Source organism: Erithacus rubecula (assembly GCF_903797595.1).
Source record: "Erithacus rubecula genome assembly, chromosome: 1".
Taxonomy (NCBI): domain Eukaryota; kingdom Metazoa; phylum Chordata; class Aves; order Passeriformes; family Muscicapidae; genus Erithacus; species Erithacus rubecula.
In genome coordinates this window covers 101,859,885-101,879,426 of record NC_136658.1, presented here as the reverse complement: position 1 = coordinate 101,879,426, position 19,542 = coordinate 101,859,885, and the positions used below count along the sequence as shown (strand labels likewise).

General features: G+C 40.0%; 1 protein-coding gene across 3 annotated transcripts in view; it reads left to right on the top strand.

Annotated features, from left to right (window-relative positions):
• The first annotated feature begins 2,528 nt into the window (after positions 1-2,528).
• Positions 2,529-19,542, top strand: part of TAB3 (TGF-beta activated kinase 1 (MAP3K7) binding protein 3) — a 43,464-nt gene continuing 26,450 nt past the window's right edge. Inside the window, exons 1-2 of one of the 3 annotated variants that reach the window (XM_079311044.1) lie at positions 2,532-2,880; positions 9,021-9,142. The gene's annotated coding sequence lies outside the window, so the exon portion shown is untranslated. Of the gene's footprint in view, positions 2,881-9,020; positions 9,143-19,542 lie in introns of all 3 variants that reach the window. The other 2 variants (XR_013774882.1, XM_079311043.1) reach the window with 2 other exon arrangements.

Here is a 19,542-nt window from a genome sequence, read left to right as displayed (position 1 = left end):
AAATAACTACATTTTTGTTCTGCTTAAAAATTAATGTAGCATGGAATTTAAATCCAAACCTAAGACTTTTCAAAGATGGGCAGTAGTAACTGCCATAGGCATTAAATAACCCAGGGGCATTTTCATCTGGAAGTTATTACAGGACTGGATTTAACAATGAATTCCATTTGACTTGGAGTTAGCCTTCCGAGCTGCAAGTATTGAGGTCTAGCTTTCAAATTCTTCATTGCATATATTGCTTTTCTTAAAATATAGAAAAAATGGTGATTTATTTCAGAGTTGTGGTGCTCTGGCTCCACATAGATCTCTAAGAACAGCCCTGATTACTCAGTGCCCGCTCTCCTTGTTTCCAGCTGCTAAATCCCATTAGAAGCAGCTAAAAATGCATTAAGCTCTTTCCTAATATTACTTTTCTGTATAATCAATTTTTGTAGTTGTCATATGGCAGAGAGACAGAAAAGCTGGATCAGCATAAAATTAATGCTTTGAGAGATGCGTTCAGCAAAGTTAGAACATACACAATCTTTGATTTCTGGGGTAATCAGGCACCTAATACCCATAAGGATCTTTTTCTTAAACTCTTGAGTACAGCCCTGGCTGTGCTATGATTAATTGTGAAGTTTCAAGACTGATTAATTTCCCAGTCTCACAATCCTGCTCTCAAGCCTACAACTAGCTAAGGGTAGATGAAAAACTCTGAGTGTCTGCAATTTCTGTTGGAACATTCCTGCTTTGAAAGCAGGATAAAAGTCAGGCAATTCCTGGATTATAGTTCTCCATTAGTCCATTGCAGAGAATTGCAGAGGAAAAGCATCATTTCCAAACAAAAACTGGTTGCTTCTGAAGTGAAATGGAGCCACGGAGGCCAGTTGTATGAAGCTACAGTGTCGCCAGGACACACTAGAGCTATAGTACAAGGAATTTACAGAGAGGCAGTGACAAAGAGATTCAGATGTTGATTTGAAAAATCTGGACCAGCAATGACAGGATAAATTAAGACAGTAACTGGACCAACATAAAAAATGCTGAAGAAGCCAGGACCAGCACGTGTAAGCCAGGGCACAGAGACTGTCATGTGCACATCATCAACAGCTGTACTAAGAACTGTTTCTTACATTTTTAGTGAGACTAGATATAGCTATGGGAGCTATTCATTTGCATTAACAGCACACACTTATATTTGGAAATTACGGATTTTTGCTGAGGAATATGCACTTTGGCATCTTGGTAATAGTTTCAATCAGTGCATAAGAATCAATCTCTTCCATCTAAAAAGTATTGTTGCACCGAGATCCTGTTTACTTCCAGTTTTGCATCTTGCCTCTCCAGAAATGTTAGTCAGGCTTGGCGTGTTTCCGATGTAGGGATTAGAATACAGGAATTCCTTAATTAACTTCGCACAACCCCTGACCCAGGAGCCGAGGCCTCTGCACACAGATGACGTGGAGAGTCAGTAATGGCAATACAAGACACATTCCCCTGCACTTCCAATTCTCTACCAGAGAGAGACAGAAGGAGGTTACAGAGCTCTGCATCTGCTCTCATTTTATCAATGCAATGGTGTTTCTGTGGCTCTGAAACCGTGAGAAGTAAAAAAGAAAGAAAAAAAAATCTACACGTGACAGGTGCTGTCTAAAGAAAGAAAAATATCTAAACACACACAGAAATCTGAAAAACAACAATTATGGTCTTTGTGATTTGGGAAAAGATGCTTTAGACCAGTTTACATTGGCACATAAACTGAATGTAATCTCAAGGCCCAGTGTGTGGATGAAAAATCAGTGTACACCCACTAAACCATCTGCAAGGCTCTGCCTCAACAGGAAGATTTCAGCCCCCATAGATGTCAATTAAAAGTTCACGTTGGATCAGTCCATATTAATCAAAACAGCCCCAAGTCTGTCCTGCAGCAGAGGGACACAAAATTACTACATGGGCTGGCACAGGATCACGAGACATTTGGGTAGGAGCACAGCACAGTGGCGTTTCTTTGCTCATAGCTCTCCCCTCTATAAAAACTGGAACAGATCGTCCAGGGAGGGCATGGAGTCCCCTCACTGGAGACATTCCAGCACCGTCTGGACAGAGCCCGTGCCATGTCCTCTGAATGGCCCTGCATGAGCGGGGAGACTGGGCCAGAGACCCACTGTGGTGCAACCTGACACATCCAGTGATTCTGTGACCTGTACCGCAACCACTGTGTCTGCACACACCTCTGTCAACAGTCCGAAAACAACACCAACAGCGCTCAGGCTTCTCTAGAGGGGGAAGCTCGGGCCAAGGGTCCAACAGCCCCAAACACGTCTAGCACACAACGCTGTGTCCTGTCCTGGCTCCGGAGAAGCTCGGTTTAAAGGCGGTGAGCGTTCCCCGCGGTGCCGGAGCGCAGGAGGGACCGGAGGGATCCCCCGGCCGGAGCCGCCCCCTCACAGCGGCCCCGCCCCGCCCTCAGGGCCTGGCCCCGCCCCCCGGCTGGCCCCGCCCCCAGCCCGCCTTCCCCCGCTCGTTGCCGCGCGCCTTCGCGCTCCCGCTCCCCCCGTCGCCGCTGCCTCCGCCAAGTCTCGCGAGAGCCGCGCGGTCCGGCGCGCGCGGGCCGCGCCATGTCGGATGCCGTTGGGCGCAGCCGGGGCCCCGCCCCGCCCGGCGGCCCCAGCGCCCCGCACTGAGCCCGGAAGCGCTTCCCGGCCGCGCTCTGCCCGGGACCCCTGTCCCTGCCCCAGCCTCCGCTCCCCGCGCCCGCCGCGGCACGCGCCTCTCCTCTCCCCTTCCTCGGGAGCAGCGGGGGGGCCCCCGCAGCGGGGCCCGGGGCAGAGCCGGGGGGCGGGAATGCAGCCGCCGGAGCCGCAGCCGCAGCCGGAGCCGAGTCCCCAGCGCAGCACGGTGAGGGGGGGCGGCGGCGAGGGAGAGGTGGCGGGCGAATGTGGGGGCGGGCAGGGCCGCCCCGCTGCCGGGGGTCGGTGAGGGAGGCTCGGGTGGCACCCCCGGCTCCCCCCATCCCGCCGGGCTGTGGGTGTCCCCGCTCCCCGTGTGGGAGCGGGCTGCCGCCGTCCCGGGGGACACAGACGGGGGCAGGGGCTGTCCTGCCCTGCGTGGGCCCGGGTGTGGTGACGGGAGGCGGCTCGTGTTGATCCTGGCTCCTGTTTTGCTGCCGCACTCCCACGCACCGAGCAGGGAAAACTTTGGTCTTTGTTTTTGCAGCCCTTTGCGGAGCGAGGCGGGCGGGCTGCCGGGGATCCCGTGCGGGTGTCCCCTCGGCAGGGGCTGGGCTGTCTGCTGGGCCACTAGTGCTGCTCTTGCTGCGTGAAAATAAATTAATTCATAAAAAGCAGATGGCTTCACAGGTAAACGCTGCCACTGCCCCTTGGACGTGACTGCAGCGCGATGCTGCTGTGCCTTGGCTCTAGAAATTGAAGGCCCCCAAAGGTAGCCAGGCCTTCGCTGTGCTCTGTCCAGAGTCTTGGCTTCAGGTCGGCTTTGAGATCTTATCGACTGCTTGTATTGGCTCTCAGGAAAATTAACTCTAGTTTCATTTTAGTTGTTTTTTCTAATGTAAGTGGATATGGTGGATGGATGCAGCTCTTATTTATACTGTTCAGTGTTAGTGTAGGACTGTGCAGTCACTGTGCTTTTCCCCTTGTTCAAACATAACTTGTAACATGATATTGGTCGTTGTTTCCCTGGCTTTGGCAAGGAGAAAACAAGGAGAGGAAAGACAATTGTTTAGATGGCGTGGGAGTATCTGTGCTTCAGGGTTTGGTAGAAATTCCCTGTATCCAAAAAAATGGAATAGCTCAGGTATGCCACATTTGGAAAGTAATGGGAAAAGTAAGATAGTCTTCAGGTAAACATGCATAAAACTGTTATGGAAAGTTTCAATGTTAACATGTTTGAAGATGCTATTCTTCATTTCTAAATAAATATTGAGAGTGGTCAGGTCAACCTATCCAGCTGTTGTGTCAATATGTGTTTGTTATTTTTAGTGCTGGTGGCAAAATTGAGTAGTATTTTTCTTTGTGGTCTTATGTTCTGTAGCAGGTCCACCTGATCACTAATGTTTCCAGGGGAGTTAGTATAACACAACTCTTATAACTTACAGGTAAAGCTTGCATGGTCAAAGGCTAGTCACTGTTCTGGTAACTTTATTTCCTAGACCTGCCAGAAAAGCACTTTCTTCTGCCCCTCCTTAAGTATATTTGCAGTTAACATATTTCATGTAAAAAGAAGAAATGTTAAGTTCATTTCCTCTTTGTAGAGAGAGAGGAACAGTGTTCTTAAAAATAAAGTATTTCACAACATTTGTTAAAGTTTTTATTTTGTCCTTCCTTGTGAATGGTGTCTGTCAACAGCAGCAATCTGAAGAGTGCTGTAACAACCTGTGTTAATGCATTTATATATACTATCTCAGTTTGTCCATAAAATTACCAACACACCAAATCTTGTACACACTAGTGGAGAATAATAAACTCAGCATTTAAGCCTGCCTTTAATCTTGAATCTTTTGGTTTAAACACAGGTAGCTGGATAAGTGTGATGTATTCTTATTATCAAATTATACTTTTATGATACATTTTTTTTCACCTTGGATGATCTTTACAGATAATGATGGTAGGTAAATGTTACGAGAGTTTTGTGAGATCTGTGTCTCTTCTTATTTCCTGAATCTCATTGAGGCTCCTTTTTATTTCCATGACTTTTCATCTTGAGGAAGACTAGGTAAGTTGAATTGGTATTGTGAAAGCATATCTGACTTTCAGCCAGCTTGGTGATGTCTGTGCTGGTGTCTGTCTATTGAGTTGCAGAGTAAAAGGTAATCCTTGGAAAAAGACTCCTTTGAAGTCATTCAGCAGAATACATTGATGTGATTCTTTGGGTTGTGTGGCAGGAACTCTCCTCTGTCACCTCTCAGGAATTATTATGTGGGGCTTAAATGAAGTTTTTTTGGTTGCACTGGTCTGTAGAGGCTTTCTCCTGACTTGAAACCTGTGTTGATTAATTTTCTATGTATTTATAAACAGCGTAAGTAGCCTCAGAGTATGTCCTGCAAAACTTTTCTTGGTTAGGGCAAGAGTTTCATGGGTATGTACTGCAGTATGTAATACATAGGAAACCTAAGATGTTTTATTGAATGATTTTTCAAAGTGCTTTTTCTTACTTTCACAGCTTCAGTGTTTCACCAACACAAGCAAAAGCCTTTGATTTCTTTTTTTGACACCAAAGGTATTTTAGTGATGATCGAGTCATTGAGTAAATTATCAAATCTAGTAAATTTTGGGTAGCATCAAGTCTATTGTGTGTGCTTAGTCATCCAACTCAAGTAGGCTATGACACATTCTGCTCTGGGAGCATCTATGATGCTGCTGTTCCCACTGCTGGGGGCTGAAGTAGGTGCAGTGCCTGTGTGCGCATGTAAGTGCAAGTACAGTGTAACTAAAGGTGTTTGCAGTGGAAGTTATTTTTGTTACATGGTATAGTCAAAAGGCAGGTGACAAATGGAGTGTGAAACTGGGAGAGTTCATACAAAGCCTGAAACATTATCATAAGCACCTTTTGGACTTCTTTGGACTGCAAGGTACATGATAGAAATATCTGTGACTTGTGGTTTTGCACTATCTTTTCCTGTCCCTGTTACTGGCTTTACTCAAACAGAAAACTAAAGCTGAACAGAAAAATGTTGGTGTTATCTAGTGCAGTCAACTGGTATTAGGGATTTACTTTCAAATCCTTGGCCAAATTTTCTATTACTGTCTTTTTTTTTTTTTTTTTTTTTTCCCCAAGCTGGAACTCTTGGTTTTCTATATAACACAAATCTTCTCAAGGCTTATTTCTGTATGGGATAGTAGACTAAAATAGTGTCTGAAGGGCAATATTGACTGTCTTGTTTTTGTGAGAGACTGAGAACCATTTTGCAGAATGTGTGGTGATGTCATGGTGCCAGTTCTCATGTGTGAAGCTCGTTCACTGTAAATGGAAAGCTGAGTTTTGGAATACTTGTTTAGACTTGCAAGTTGAAGATGTTGGTTGAAAATGCTGCTAGAATAGGTTCTTGTAGTCTGCCAGACCTTCAAGTGTCAGAGTTGTCCTTTGAAAGGCTTTCAAACTGGGCATGTGCTCATAATACTTCAGCAAAATGCTCTCTTCAGCTGCTGACAAACGGTGGTAGTGTAGGTGTCTCTGTGGTACTGAATATCCATCCTGTTCTGTGTGAGGAGGGTGGCTGGTCAGCAACTTGTGTGCTGTGTCAGTCAGTGTTTAAGAGGTGGTACTGTGATATTGGTGTCCAGGACACTTACAGGCCTTCCAGAAAAAACATCACTGGGGCATTTGCATTGACTTGAGAAGCTGAAATACATGACATGAAATTCAGTATGTAATAAGGTGAGATATTGCCACAATATTGGTGATACATTTGAAGTTGTGCAGTGAGTTCTTGTTTGGCATTTTTCTTGTTCTTTTTCTCTTTTTGAACGTTATTAATACCAGATAGATCCCAATGTCTGTCTCAGGTTAATGGCAGAGTGGAAGTAACATTTCAATATTCTTACACCCCATTGATTACTATGTTGACTGTTTCTCCTTTTTCAAGTATTGTTTTGAAATAGCTAGCACAACTGTACAGTGTAAAAATAAAAAATGCCATTTCTGATGAGGTTTTATAAAGCTTTATGTTTTTAAGAAGCATTAGCTCTTCAGTTCCTGGTGGGCTTTATTTTATTAAGGGCCTGAATTCGAAGTAGTGGTATTTTAAAAGCATTGAATTATGGTTTTGTCCTAATCTGGCTCTGTTGTAAGGAAAATTAGTGCTCTTTTCAGAGAGTTGTTTAAAGCAGGGGGCTTTGTGAGCAAATAGCAAGTCACAAAGAGAGAGAGAGAGAGGTCATTCTGCTAAGGTAGTGTAGTGCAGCCTGGCTTTCACAGCTCAAATACAGATGTTTTCCTACCTGCATCTGGGCTTGCTGGTGGATCATTAAGAGTATTTTCTGGAAAACACCTTTTTGCAGATTCTGTTCAATCAGTCATTCCACACTTTCTTTCAAATTAAATTGCATATCCACTAAAGTGTACATTAATTTGAAAAATGGGTCAATTTCTGTGAAATCATGGTTGACCTAGGGACAAATTGAGAGCTTTTAAGGAAAAACAAAAACAAAATAAACCCCACATCTCTTCTATCAGTATTTGTCTTGGATATGGCAGGAAAAAAACTTTTACGATTTAATAAACTGCAATCAGTATTGGCTGTTTCTTACCAGATTTGGTAAAAAGAACCACAGCAGTGCTGATATTTTTAATCTTGTTGCAGCTTTAAGCTTAAACAGTTTTCCATTCCTTGTTTATATTCTGAGGTGATTTGCCCCCAGGTCTCATCTATTTGAACAAGTCTTCCTGGTTTACAGTGTTTCAGCTGCATTAGGAAATGGCTGGCAAAAGCCTTGGTTTGTTCTGTGTATGTTATTTGTCACATTGATATAAATCCTCAAGTGTAATTCTTTGTCTTCAGTGGGGAGTTTGTGTACTTTGGCTTGACTCAAGATGTGGGCATTTTTTCCTAGCACTTGAGTTACAGATTTGTTTTGTTCTTTTGCATTGGGCATAGGATCAATAATAGTTGATGAATAGGAGATGGTTGTTTTTTGTTTGTTTTTTTTTTTTTGATTGTGTATTTGTTTTTCTTTACCTAGATATTGTGCAAGTTATGAAAGAAATCTAGAACTTGGCTTTTGGGTGGATGTTCTTGAGGACCAGCTTGTAGAAATAGTAAGCCAGGTACTGGGCTGTTGCAGAGCATGCATTAAAATGCACCTGCCTTTTTTCCTTGAAATTCTTATGTTTATCTTGAGGGAATAGTAATGCTCACTGTAATCCTGCTAATGTTGGATCAGAAATGATGTGTCTAGGTAAGACAAAGTGTTAATTTGGTACAGTTTCTCTGTTGCTTCATATTGGCTCAAAAAAAAAATACAAATTGGTTAAATTTCTATTATCAAGCATTGCATCAAGTATTATCTTCTCACTGCTGATTTGAATATGCTAAAAACTTTTAAGTTATTTTCTGGATATTCTGCTGAAAAGTCACTTTATGTTCCTTCCTGGTAAAAATCAAGTTTTAGCTGCTGGGTGATCTGGACATTTGCAAATGTGACTTCAGTAGTTGCCGAGTAAGTGTTATATTTGAATTTGGAACACTTACACAAAATTGCATTTTAACACTTTTGGCAGTGCTTCTGTACATTAGCATGTATTGTTTTCAACTCACTAGTAAGTTTCAAATGGATAGCACAGGAGAAGAGCTATTATAGTTTTTTAATCTATGCTTTATTTCCTGCTGTTTGGGCAGTATCGTGAAAATGTGGTTATAAAAGTTTGCATGCAGTTCCAACTTCATGAGCATCAGTGTTTTATACAGGTGTTTCACAACAAATCTCTTTGTTGGACTGAATGCTTCATGCATTATGTGTAAGAAGTTTTTGAATTATTGGTCAGGAATATGTTTGTACTTTCACCTGCTCTTACACTGAAGCTGTTACTCTTTGATTTGTACGGTTTCAGTAGTAGGCTGTGACAGTGAGAATTATCCCTGTTCACATCCAGCTTCCTTCTGTGTTGGTTTGAGTTCATTGACACTTTCTACAACAAACATTTTTTAATTATTGTTTTCTTGGAATAACCGGTTTAAAGGAAGAGAGAGTTTGTACCAATTTGTTGCAGCTGAATTAATGGCAGCATGTAGGGTCTCTTAAATGAAATCTGTCTCTTTGCTTTTGACCCAGCCTCTAGATGCCATAAATGTTTCTTTTGCTTTAAAGAAAGTTGCAAGTCAAGTAAATGTTCTACCTGCCAATCCTTTTCAAGATTTGGGAATTGAGGTAAATGAGGCTGAAGGTAGCCTTAGGCCTTAGAGAGACCTGAGTAAGATCAGCTATTTTGTTCTGTCTTTGAAAATTATGATCTACTGTATTAAAAAGAGAAAAAGAGTAAAAAAAAAAATCACCTAAGTGTTGAAATAAAGTTCCTTCATCTAGGAGTAAGGGGTCTGTAAGAGCGAGATGGCTTCTGTAGAGGACAACTTCAAGTTCTCCAAAGAGAAGAAAGAATCTTCTCAGCAACTCTGTACAGCTGGTCTTGATGGTCTTAGTTCCATCAGGTGAGTTTCATCTTTCTGTAGTAATATGGACACTGAGGATCTCCAGTGATCTGTTGTTGTTACTCGTGGAGGCACTAGTACCAACAACACAGCTGTTTCTGGTACTGTGATAAACAGTACTTCTATTTCTGGAGGAACACTCAGTCACTTGAAAGCTGCTTTTCCTTAACTGAGACATTTTTCTGTAAAAGTTGTAGCAAAAATTTATGACACTTCTCCTAAGAGCATATGTTACCCAAGATGTGATCAGGGCATGGAGGCTTGTGCTGTTTGGCTCTTAGCTGTACCGTTCAGTTCTTGGGTGTTGATTTCAGAAATCCCAGTGCAGTTTGTTCTCATGTCCATCTGTTATTGAGGGGTTGAAACACAGTGGTAGTGGACTGGTGTCTCCTGTCTGATGGAGGATTCCTGTCCTGGAAACACAGAGGACATGGAAGAAGAGCTCCTACTTTCTCTTACCTTTTAAGAAATCCATATATTCTGCAAGAGAGGACCTGCTCACTCTCCTGGTGGTTGGATGAGGTGGAGAAGCTTCTTATCGCCACTCCTGGGCTCAGTGGAGCTGTGGTCCATGTGGGATTGCAGTTCATGGGCTCAGAGATCTAGCTGAAGGGGGATTGGTGTTGAGGAGCTGACAGGAAAGGATCAGAGGAAGCTTGACTCTCTTCTGTGAATTGAGTTTTAGAAAGATTCCACAAAACCAAGCAGTCCTGATGTGCTTCCCCCCTCCCCCCACTGAATCCTGATAAAATCTATACTATAGATCATTGTTTTATCCAGCTTCCTGTAAAAAAGTTTAAAGAATGAAATTCTAAAGTGTCGAAAATATCTGTTTGTTGAAAGTTTTGAAAGGTAAGGCTTTTGTGGGCTCTAGAAGAGGAGAAAAAAAAGCAAAATAGGTTTAAGTGTTAGAATTTCTACAGGTGAGATGAAAGTAGTTATGACATTGACATTTTGCTATGTTTTGTTCTTATATTTTGGCTATGTGCTAGAACACAGATTCCAGAAAAAACAAATATGTCTTGTGGGAGAAGTTATGTCCTTGTGACAGTAGGAAATTTCTACTTTGGGGCTCCTCTGAATAACTTCTCTTGAGCATAATCCTTGGCTTACTCTATCCACTTGACATTCATGGAATATTTGAGTTTAAGCTTTGCCAGTAGCCTTGCTTAGTCAGCCTTGGAGTAAGGACTGTAGATATTTTGAATTAGTTCCTAAGTGCTGCTTTATGAACTTTTTTGCCACTGTTGGTTGTAGTACCATCAGTAAAAATGGTTGACTGCCACATGCTTATGTAAGATGAACTCATTTTTAAAGTGAAACTATTTAGCACAGGCTGTTTAGTCTGTTCAGAAAATGAGCACTCTACATACTTAAGGGGAATGCATTTAAACTTGCTTAGGGCTTTCTTTTGTCTGCTTTTCTGAGTTTGGTTTGGTTTTGTTATTTTCACTCTAGTTGGTTTCAGGGGGGATGGTAGTGCTGTTTGTTTTGTTTTCCCAGCAAGTGTATGGTATACTTAGATGTGCAGGGCAAGTTTCTGTGTAGTAGAATTTGTGAATTATGTAAGTATGTTACATAATCATAAATAATCTTAGTTTTTATTAAACTATAATAAAAGTCAAGCAAGGAGGAAAATTTGATGTTTGGGGTCATTTGTTCAGTACTACTAATGATGCCATACTCTGTACTATGAGCATCTTAGTTGTTTGGTTACCTGATAGCATGTACAGTGTGACAGAATGCCAACAGAAGAGTATCCACTAGACAAATACTCTACCGAAAATTTGAATTATTTTAAAATATTCAGAAAGTATTTTGGTGATGATTTGAATAATGTATTCTTAAAAAACACTTAAGTAGCTGTATTGCATTTGTAGTAAGCAGTATTTAATTTGAGTTCCTTTAATGGTTAATGATTTTACTAGCTATGAAAAATGACTGTTTAAACATTGAATGAGTTTACTAAGGTGCAAACCTCAAGGTTGAATTATAATAGGTTTTTATTACACATATATTCAAGTACATCAAATTTGTATTAGTTTTATTAAATACTCAAAGATTAGTGTATTAGTGTGATTTTAAGTCTTTCTGCAGGAGGGATCTGTGAGGATTGCAAACTTGTCTTTAGATATGTGTTTGAATTCTTACATGATATTGAATTAAACTCATATCAGTTCTACGTATATCAAAATACTAACATTTTTCAATCACAATATTAATATTTTGTATGGTTTGCCATGGTTTTTGGATTATTTTCTCTGTTCTGTGATTTGTATTTGCTAATCCCTGAAATTTATAACTAATCTGGTCTGATGGCTTTGTTTTTCCTGTGGTCAAGGCTAAGAACTTTTCCCAGTTCTTCCAAATCCAGAAAAAAAAAAAAAATCTCAGGAAGGCAGGTTTTTCAGGAAGTTGAAAACAATTGCTTCTCCAAGGTTTAGGTTTCTGGTTTGCTTGAATATAGATCATGTGGATTTCAAGGAGATGCTGATTTTTCTATTATTTAACATGGAAAATAACAGTTTTAGAAATGTTACATGTTTTACTTCAATGTCTAAATCACTGGGTGAAGTGTGACCAACCAGATATATTGACTGCAGCCAGAACTGTTGGTTGCATAGTCCTTGCAACTGTGAGGTTCCTGAGAGTAACAGGAAAGTGCTAGATGGAATCAGAGTTGAGCCTTGGACTGTGACTTGCACTGCTTTCTTAATGAGACAGTAATTTCTACCAAGTTTTTGTGCCTTACCTGAAGGGAGAGTCTGCTCTGAGGTTTTGTGGTCACATCTCATCATGACACTTTGGTCTAACACTTCTTTCTGCCTCATCCTGGCTGCCTGCTTCTGTCTCAAAGTTTTGTGTCTGTCTAGGACACAGGGTATTGTGGGGTTTTGAGGGGAATCAGAGAGCTGGTCCAGTTTGGGTGATTATTTAGTGTCTGTAAATCAAAGTTTAGTGATGTTCATGTTGCCATTTGGTGTCTAGATTTGTTGTGGTGTGTTGGGAGAAGCAAGCATTGAAAGGAAAGGAGAAGCAAATTCTTTTTTACAGAATTACTGTGGTTTTACTAGTTTAAAGTGATTATGAAACAGATGAGACTTCCTTTGCAAGAATTTATCTTGTGGAAGCACCCAGAGTGCATGCTATTGGAGAGCATTTTATGATGATAAATACTTCCCTAAACAAAGTTTCCTCCCCCACCACCACACCAACTTTTTTCCTGAAGTGAAAGGATTTTTGTGCCGAATACTCACTTGCTCAAATTTTTAAATGATTTTTCAGAGTTCAACAGCAGTGTCAAAACCACCTCTCTTTTGCTGGGATTGCTGTTTCCTTGGTGTTTTGGGTTGTGACACTGTATGCTGGACAAAAAAAAAAAATATGGATTTGGATGTTCAATATTGCTTTTCCCTTGGAACTGTATTTCTGTGTAGAAAGGAATTAGATTGCAGTATGTTCCCATTTAAACTTTGTAAGAAGCTTGGTATTTGAGTGTAGTATGTTTGTAATTTTTCATGTGTTTTTTTCCTTCTGTTAATTATTTTGCACTTTTGATGTTTTAGAATTTTTTGGGGTTTTTTATGTTTCTGGAAGTAATGTTCAATAGCATCTTATTCAGCAGTTCTAATATTCCAGAATTTGCTGCTAAGTTGTCTTTCTGCTGTCTCACAGGCAAGTCTAGAATATGTTTATTGCATAATCTTTTTTAAAGATATGTTTGTTTTATGCTATTAATTTAAGCACTGCTTTTAAAATGTAAAATACATTTGGTGGTTCTGTTTTATTTAGGTAAAAGCACTTGTATGAAAAATTTTGTAAATCAGGAACACATACTTTTGATTTCTAGTAACGAGATTTCCTTTAAATATTTGGTTCTTATTTGAAAATAATTTGAATTTTAAAAGTTGCAATTTGTTATAAATAAATTGCGGATTGACAATTTTAAATATAATTTTATAATATATGATTCTTTTGTGATGTCATTGAAAGTTTGCATAGTGAATAATAAGTAGAAAGTCAATACTACAGTGCTTGAACCTGTGGCTTAATTGTGTGCCTGTTTGGGGTTTTTTATGTGTAGTTTCTATTTATTCTGGACTTGATTCAGTTGAATTGATCATGTGTAATTACAGAAGGAATGTTTTTACCCTTACACATCCTTGGAAATGTGTTATTGTAAAGGCAGTTTCTCATTAGGCTGTTTTGTCCATGGCCTGTGTGCAGTTCATTAACTTTTCAAATATGTAAAGTTGCTCTTCTCATCAAAGTGAATGGTTGGGTGTGGAAATCTGACAAATAATCAAAGTAATTGAGGTTGAACTCTGTACATACTTCCTCAAATACACAATGTGCATTTTCTTCTGCAAATGTTTACATTTGTGTGAAATTTACTTTTAATGCATTTGAAAATTAGACAAAATATGTAATAAGGTATTTGAATTAAAAGTAACTCCACAGGTTAAGCTGTGCAGATAATATGGAGAATTAGTGAGTGTTGGGTATCCAAAGTCTTGTGTATTCCCTGCCCAGTGCTCATTCACCCTTCTTGGCAGAAGGTGGCTAAAACAGAATCAGTAAGGTTGGATAAAATGGTATTATAAGGCAAATCTGATAACTGGGGGTTCTTTTGATTGTGATTCTCAGGTAAATAGTTTTTTTAAAAAAGATTTCATCATTTATCAGCCAATGAAACCCCCAAACTTTAAATAGTACTGAGTTTGGTTCACCATGATGGAAAACTGATGAAATAGTTGTGAAAATAAGCATGGATTATTTTTGTATTGTCTGGAGTTTTTTAAAATGTGAATTACTTTTGTTTTTTAAAGCTGATGCTGAATCAAAGAACATGCTTCTGAGAGGTATCTAATTACTCAATTTGCATATTTCTCCATCAGTTGGAAGGAACAGAGAATCTGCATGTGATTTATAATCAAACTTAACAAGTCTGTTAAGGTATTGCTCATCTGGCCAATCACACAGCAAACGTGTAGCATTGCTATTCCTCCTGTGGGGGAGGAATGACACAGAACAAAATAGAATAAGGCTTGTGCTTCAACAGCCCTAGAAATGTCAAAGGTTTTCATCTCCTTTCTTCTCCTCCCTCTGCTTTAAAAGCAGAGAGAGCCCAAAGCTTACACTTGAGTCTGAGTTGTGTAAATCCTTAGAGCTGAGTTTGTTTGCAGTAATGTTGTGAGAATTCTGAAGGAGTCATTGGGCTGTTTGGTGAAGCAGAGGGTGTGACTACTTGAGACATGATTTTGGAATCAAGGCATCAGATTAAAATGTTATTTTAATATATTTTTGCTTTCAACTGTCTAGGGTTTTTTTTTTTTTTTTTTTTTGTAATTCAGAAATGTACAAATCTCTCACTTTGTGCTCCTTTGTCCAGGGCAGGCATTGTGTGTCATTTACTGGCCTCAGGGGTTTACTCTGGTGGCAGTTGAGCTTGGCTGGCCAGAGCAAGACAGCAGGTTATTTAAAACTTTAGATTTTTCTACTGTCTAACCTCCTGTTGTATATAAGACTCCTTTGGATTTGTGGTAAGATATGAGCTTGATTTTTTTTTTTTCCCTCTGTTTTCTGTGCATGATGCCCCTCAAGACTCAAGGGAGTTAAACAAGAAGACTGGTTTGAAAAGGTTGAAATTCTTAGTTATTAATTGAAGATCTGGGCATGCTCCACATTTTGTTGTTTTCTACAAACCGTATGGACACTCCCATTTCTTACCAGTAAAGAAACTGGGAGATTGGTTAAAGAACTAAATACCACATCTCTTCCTTTGCTGCAGTGTGTGAGCTAAGGAAATCACAGTGACATATCAGGTGAAAGAAAGGCTCTTGCATTCTTGCATCTGAGACACTCAAAATGTTGTGTGGGTGTCAGTTCCAATCTTTTGTTCTGATGGAGGTGAAGAGCCCTGAGCACAGCACAAATGCCAGAGCAAGCTCAGTGTGGTTTAGAGAATCTTTCTACAGTTCTTTAGCTATTACTTTACTGAGTTACCCACAAAACTCCATGAATCCTAAAAGATGAGTGAGGTCTATTAAAACAAAGAAGGAACGATTTTGCAAGCTGCACCTACCTTGAGCTGCTGGACAGCATCTTTTTGTTTTTGAGAAATGGAATAATCCAAACCTCTTTAAGAGGAGAATGAGTTAGTAACTATTTTAAGTTGAAGCTGCCTTTGAGCCGTAGTGGTTTTTTTCTTCTAAAGCAGGATTATGAGGATAGCTTCCTAAAAGGGAAATGAAATCAGTGCAGTTTATCCTACCAACCTTAATGGAGTACAGTAAGGCAGATCAGTGTGGAAATGATTTGGCTTTACAGAGATGCTGATTGCTTAAAGTGTTTAACTTGCATGTATAACTTACATTTGGAAGGGTATTTGTCATGTAGAATAAAAATAAGGTATTGTAAAAGTACCTTGAAATGATACCCTTGAGACTCTGAAAAAGAAATGCTTTGAAAAGTCAAATACTGCTTATTCCTGAAAGTTCCAGAAAGTGTGCCTCATTCATTTTGTCTCATATTCAGATTTACACTTTTTTTTTCAGTATCTCTACCCAATGAAAGCAACATTTACTTTTAACTTCACCATCAGCCAGCCATGCAGTGTCAGCTGTGGAAAGACTGCCTAGTAGTAAGGACCTCTTTTCCCTCCTTTGTATCCCACAAGGCTGATTCTGTAAAGCCACAGGGTTCAACATGTTCTTGCTATAGCTTGTAGTCACAGGCTCTGAAAGAGCATCCAGCTCCATCATCACAAAATTGGTCTTTTTGTGCTCAGCTTTATGTAAAAAATTACACATGTTCCAGCCAGGAATTGCATTAATCTCTTCTGGCCCAGTGTCAGACCAACAAAGACAAACAATTGTTATGAATGATGACCCAAATACTGCCAACCTGCCTTTGCAGGCAGTGTCATTGAGACTGCAAACACAGCTCTGGTTAACCTACCCAAATCATGACTTAAAGTCTTGGAGAGCTTGTGTGGATTTTAGGAGTTTGTGCTTTTAGGTAACTATAGCTGACCTATAAGTGATTATAATTCATTAATCTTCCAATTTAATTTTAGAAAATAAGAAAACTAGAATAAATGTTAGGAAAAAAATCAGTTTAAAATTGTGCCCAGAGTGCACAGAAGAGCATGAAAATTATTTGACAGTATGAAGACTGCTGCATTATAAGAATAGAATATTCTAGCTATAAGTATTATTATTTTTTAAATGTATACAGACTTTGGATACTGTATTGAGTTGGGAACAGAAGAATTTACTGAGTAGCTGTTAGATTTTTGATTTGGGAGAAGCAATAAATACAAGAAATATAAATAATAAAAATATATTGACAAACGTATACATACACATGTATACATATAAATCTAGTGAAAAGGTGTCACTGCCCATGGCAGTGGGTTTGGATTTAAGTAATTTTTAAAATCCCTTCCAGCCCAACCCATTCTTTGACTCTAAGCAGAAATTAATTTTGTTCATGAGAAAGTTTTGTGTAGGTGGCTGCAATTCTCCTGCTGTTATCTTTAGTTTCTCAGGTGTTGAACCCACCTGATTTGGAGCTCTCTATAGGAAGAGGATACTCTAAAACTTTATTCAAGTAAAGATACTGGATACTCTTCAAGGCCTTTGAAGCTGTACAAGAATTTTGGCAGGAATGCATCACTACATTTTAGGATGAACGATTGCTTTCATATTCTAGTCTTCCATTATCTCTTTTGGTTTATCCCATTTCTGGCCCAGGATGATGAAACAAGTGAATCTGAAATAATATCGAGATTTCCTTATAGAGATTTGCTATTCAAGCAGTTCCATAGGCAGGACAGCTACAGCTTTATCTGAGTGTTGATTGTTTAAACATTACCTTACATACCAACGCTTCTTCCTGCAACAGATGTAACATACGGAAAGCTTATGGAAAGAAGGGAGCTTTCCTTTCACCAGACTTTTTTCTTTTTGTTTTTTTTTTAATCCAATTATTATTTTTTAATAAAGAATTCTGAAGTCTCTGTAGACAGAAGATGTTTCAAAATGTCTGCATTCTATAGTATCTAAGGCACATTCCCCCAGAAAGTCCATCTGGGGCTAAGTTGAGATAAAATAATGTCAATAGAAAATGATTGTGATTTCATGTTACAGAAAGAGCTACCTAATTTTAAGGCATTCTTCCCTCTCTGCCCTCAAAAGCAAAAGAAAAAAAGAAGATGAAAAAAAGCATGATCTAGGGCGTATACAATATCTATATATATGCATATATAGCTCATACATGTCTATATGTATTTATGTTATTGGCAGATATTTTTTTTATTTTAAGGCGCCTCCTGCTTTGCCCAAAGATATTGGGCACAGCAGTTGCCTGACTATGGCACATGGTCAAACACCTATACATGTACAGGTGTGATCATGGATAACCTCAATGTGTCAATATGTTATATTGCAATAAACATAAATAACCCTAATATAACGTGGTGTGTAACCTCTCTGTGTCTGTCTTGCAACACTCTGTGACAGGTGTTCATGCAAAGACTTGTCAGAAGATACCACAGAATCAGCAAGGTCCATGTTAGATTTCCTTACGTTAACAAATTCTTCTGGAATGCTAGCAAAGACAGGCACGCTGTATAACTTGTTCATTGTATTTTATAGCCATTATTCATGTCAAAGAAATTTACACTGCCAGGCCATCAAAGTTTAATTCAAAACTTTAAAATTGGAAGCTGATGTTTTCTGCTATAGTGAGTACGGTTCATTTTTTTCATGTTCTGTATTGACTCCTGTCTGTTCCTTGTTTTTTTCTCTATCAGATTTCTCCTTTTTTGTTTCTTACTTTTTCTTCCTGTTTATATCTGCTTGTCTGCTTACCTCCTCAGTTTTATTAGTGAAGAGTCATTTCCTTCATCAGTTTGTTTGCTGGGGATCCTAAAAGGTGGTGTTTCTGTCATCCCCTGACTCCACTTTCTTCCAGTGTAGGGTTTTTCTTCTAGTTTCAGATGGCCAAAGTCAGGAGAGACTGGTGGTCATCAGCTGTTGAATGTTGTGCTTCCCAGTGTAATTTTCTCCTTTCTCAACTGGCTGTTCCGGGGCTAGAAATGTAGGGGTTAAAGTGTGCAGGCAGTCTGCAATTGATGTTGCTCTTTGCAGAGTTGCCACTTACATGGGCTGCTAATACTTACACAGGTCACTTAACTTGAAACTAGTTCTAATTACAGCCTCTTCTGTCTCTGCAGGAAAAGGAATACTTCTACTTTATGGTGTAAATATACTTTGTGATCATTTTCTCAATGATGCAGAAAAATGTGAATGTTTAAGACAAGGTGTGTTACAGTAATTGCCTGCATCCTTGTTGGGGGTTAGGTTTCTTTTGTTCCTCCTTGACTATAGAATTTTTCCCATAAGTTACTAGGAAACACTGACTACTGGGTACTTATGGGTACTTAAGAAAACCAAGTGGCAAAGCCCAGGGGGAAGGAGCGCATCTGGTTACATTTCTCTCATGCCGAGAGGTTTCTCTCCAAGGGACAGAAATACCACGGAATAGAGGCAGGTAAAGGATAGGGGCTGAGGCAACACTGAACTAGGATCTTATTAGCACCCACCTCACTAAAAAAAGGACTTGTTTCCATCTGCTTGTGTGCCCGGGGTCTTGGGCTGGCCTCTGCCTGCCCTGCTGGGAGCCGGTGCTGCTGCCCGCCCCCGTTGCTTCTTCAGCACCGCTCCGAGCTGTCACTGCACTGCAGCGCAGCATGCCCTGCTATCGAGATGTCTGGCGGTTCCAGCCACAGCTCCAAAGTTCGGTACATCTCATCCATCAGCCCGGAATCTGTGCTCATTCCTGCCGTCCAGCGTGGAGCTCCTCAGAGTCCTGCAGGGGCACTGGCATCTGCTGCCCCAGGGTTTGGGAGGCAAAGCCTCTCCTCCATCCTGTCCCGTCTGGGTTTTGGGATCTGCTGCCCCAGGGTTTGTAACCCCAGAAGGGTCACTGGGTTTCTGCTCTGGTTGTGGTTAATGCTGTGGTTGTTATTCGTTTATTTGCTTTATTATACACACTAATAAAGAACTCTTATTCCTATACTCATATCCTTGCCTGACAGCTCCTTAATTTCAAAATTCTAATCAGTTGGAGGGAGGGGGTTTCCATTCACCATTCCAAGGCAGGCTCCTGCCTTCCCTAGCAGACTCCTGTCTTTCAGACCAAGACTACTCTGTAAAGCTTTTCCATATATGCAGTTATCAACAAAGTAGAAAGTTTTGATTCAATGTATTGAATATAGAGTATTTTCAAGGTTTGTCATAGTCAAACTCATCAGAGACTTAATTGTTTTCTGAGCCACCTAAGTAAAAAACTGGTTAATAATTCAAATAGTGTAGCCCTGAATGGGTGAAGTG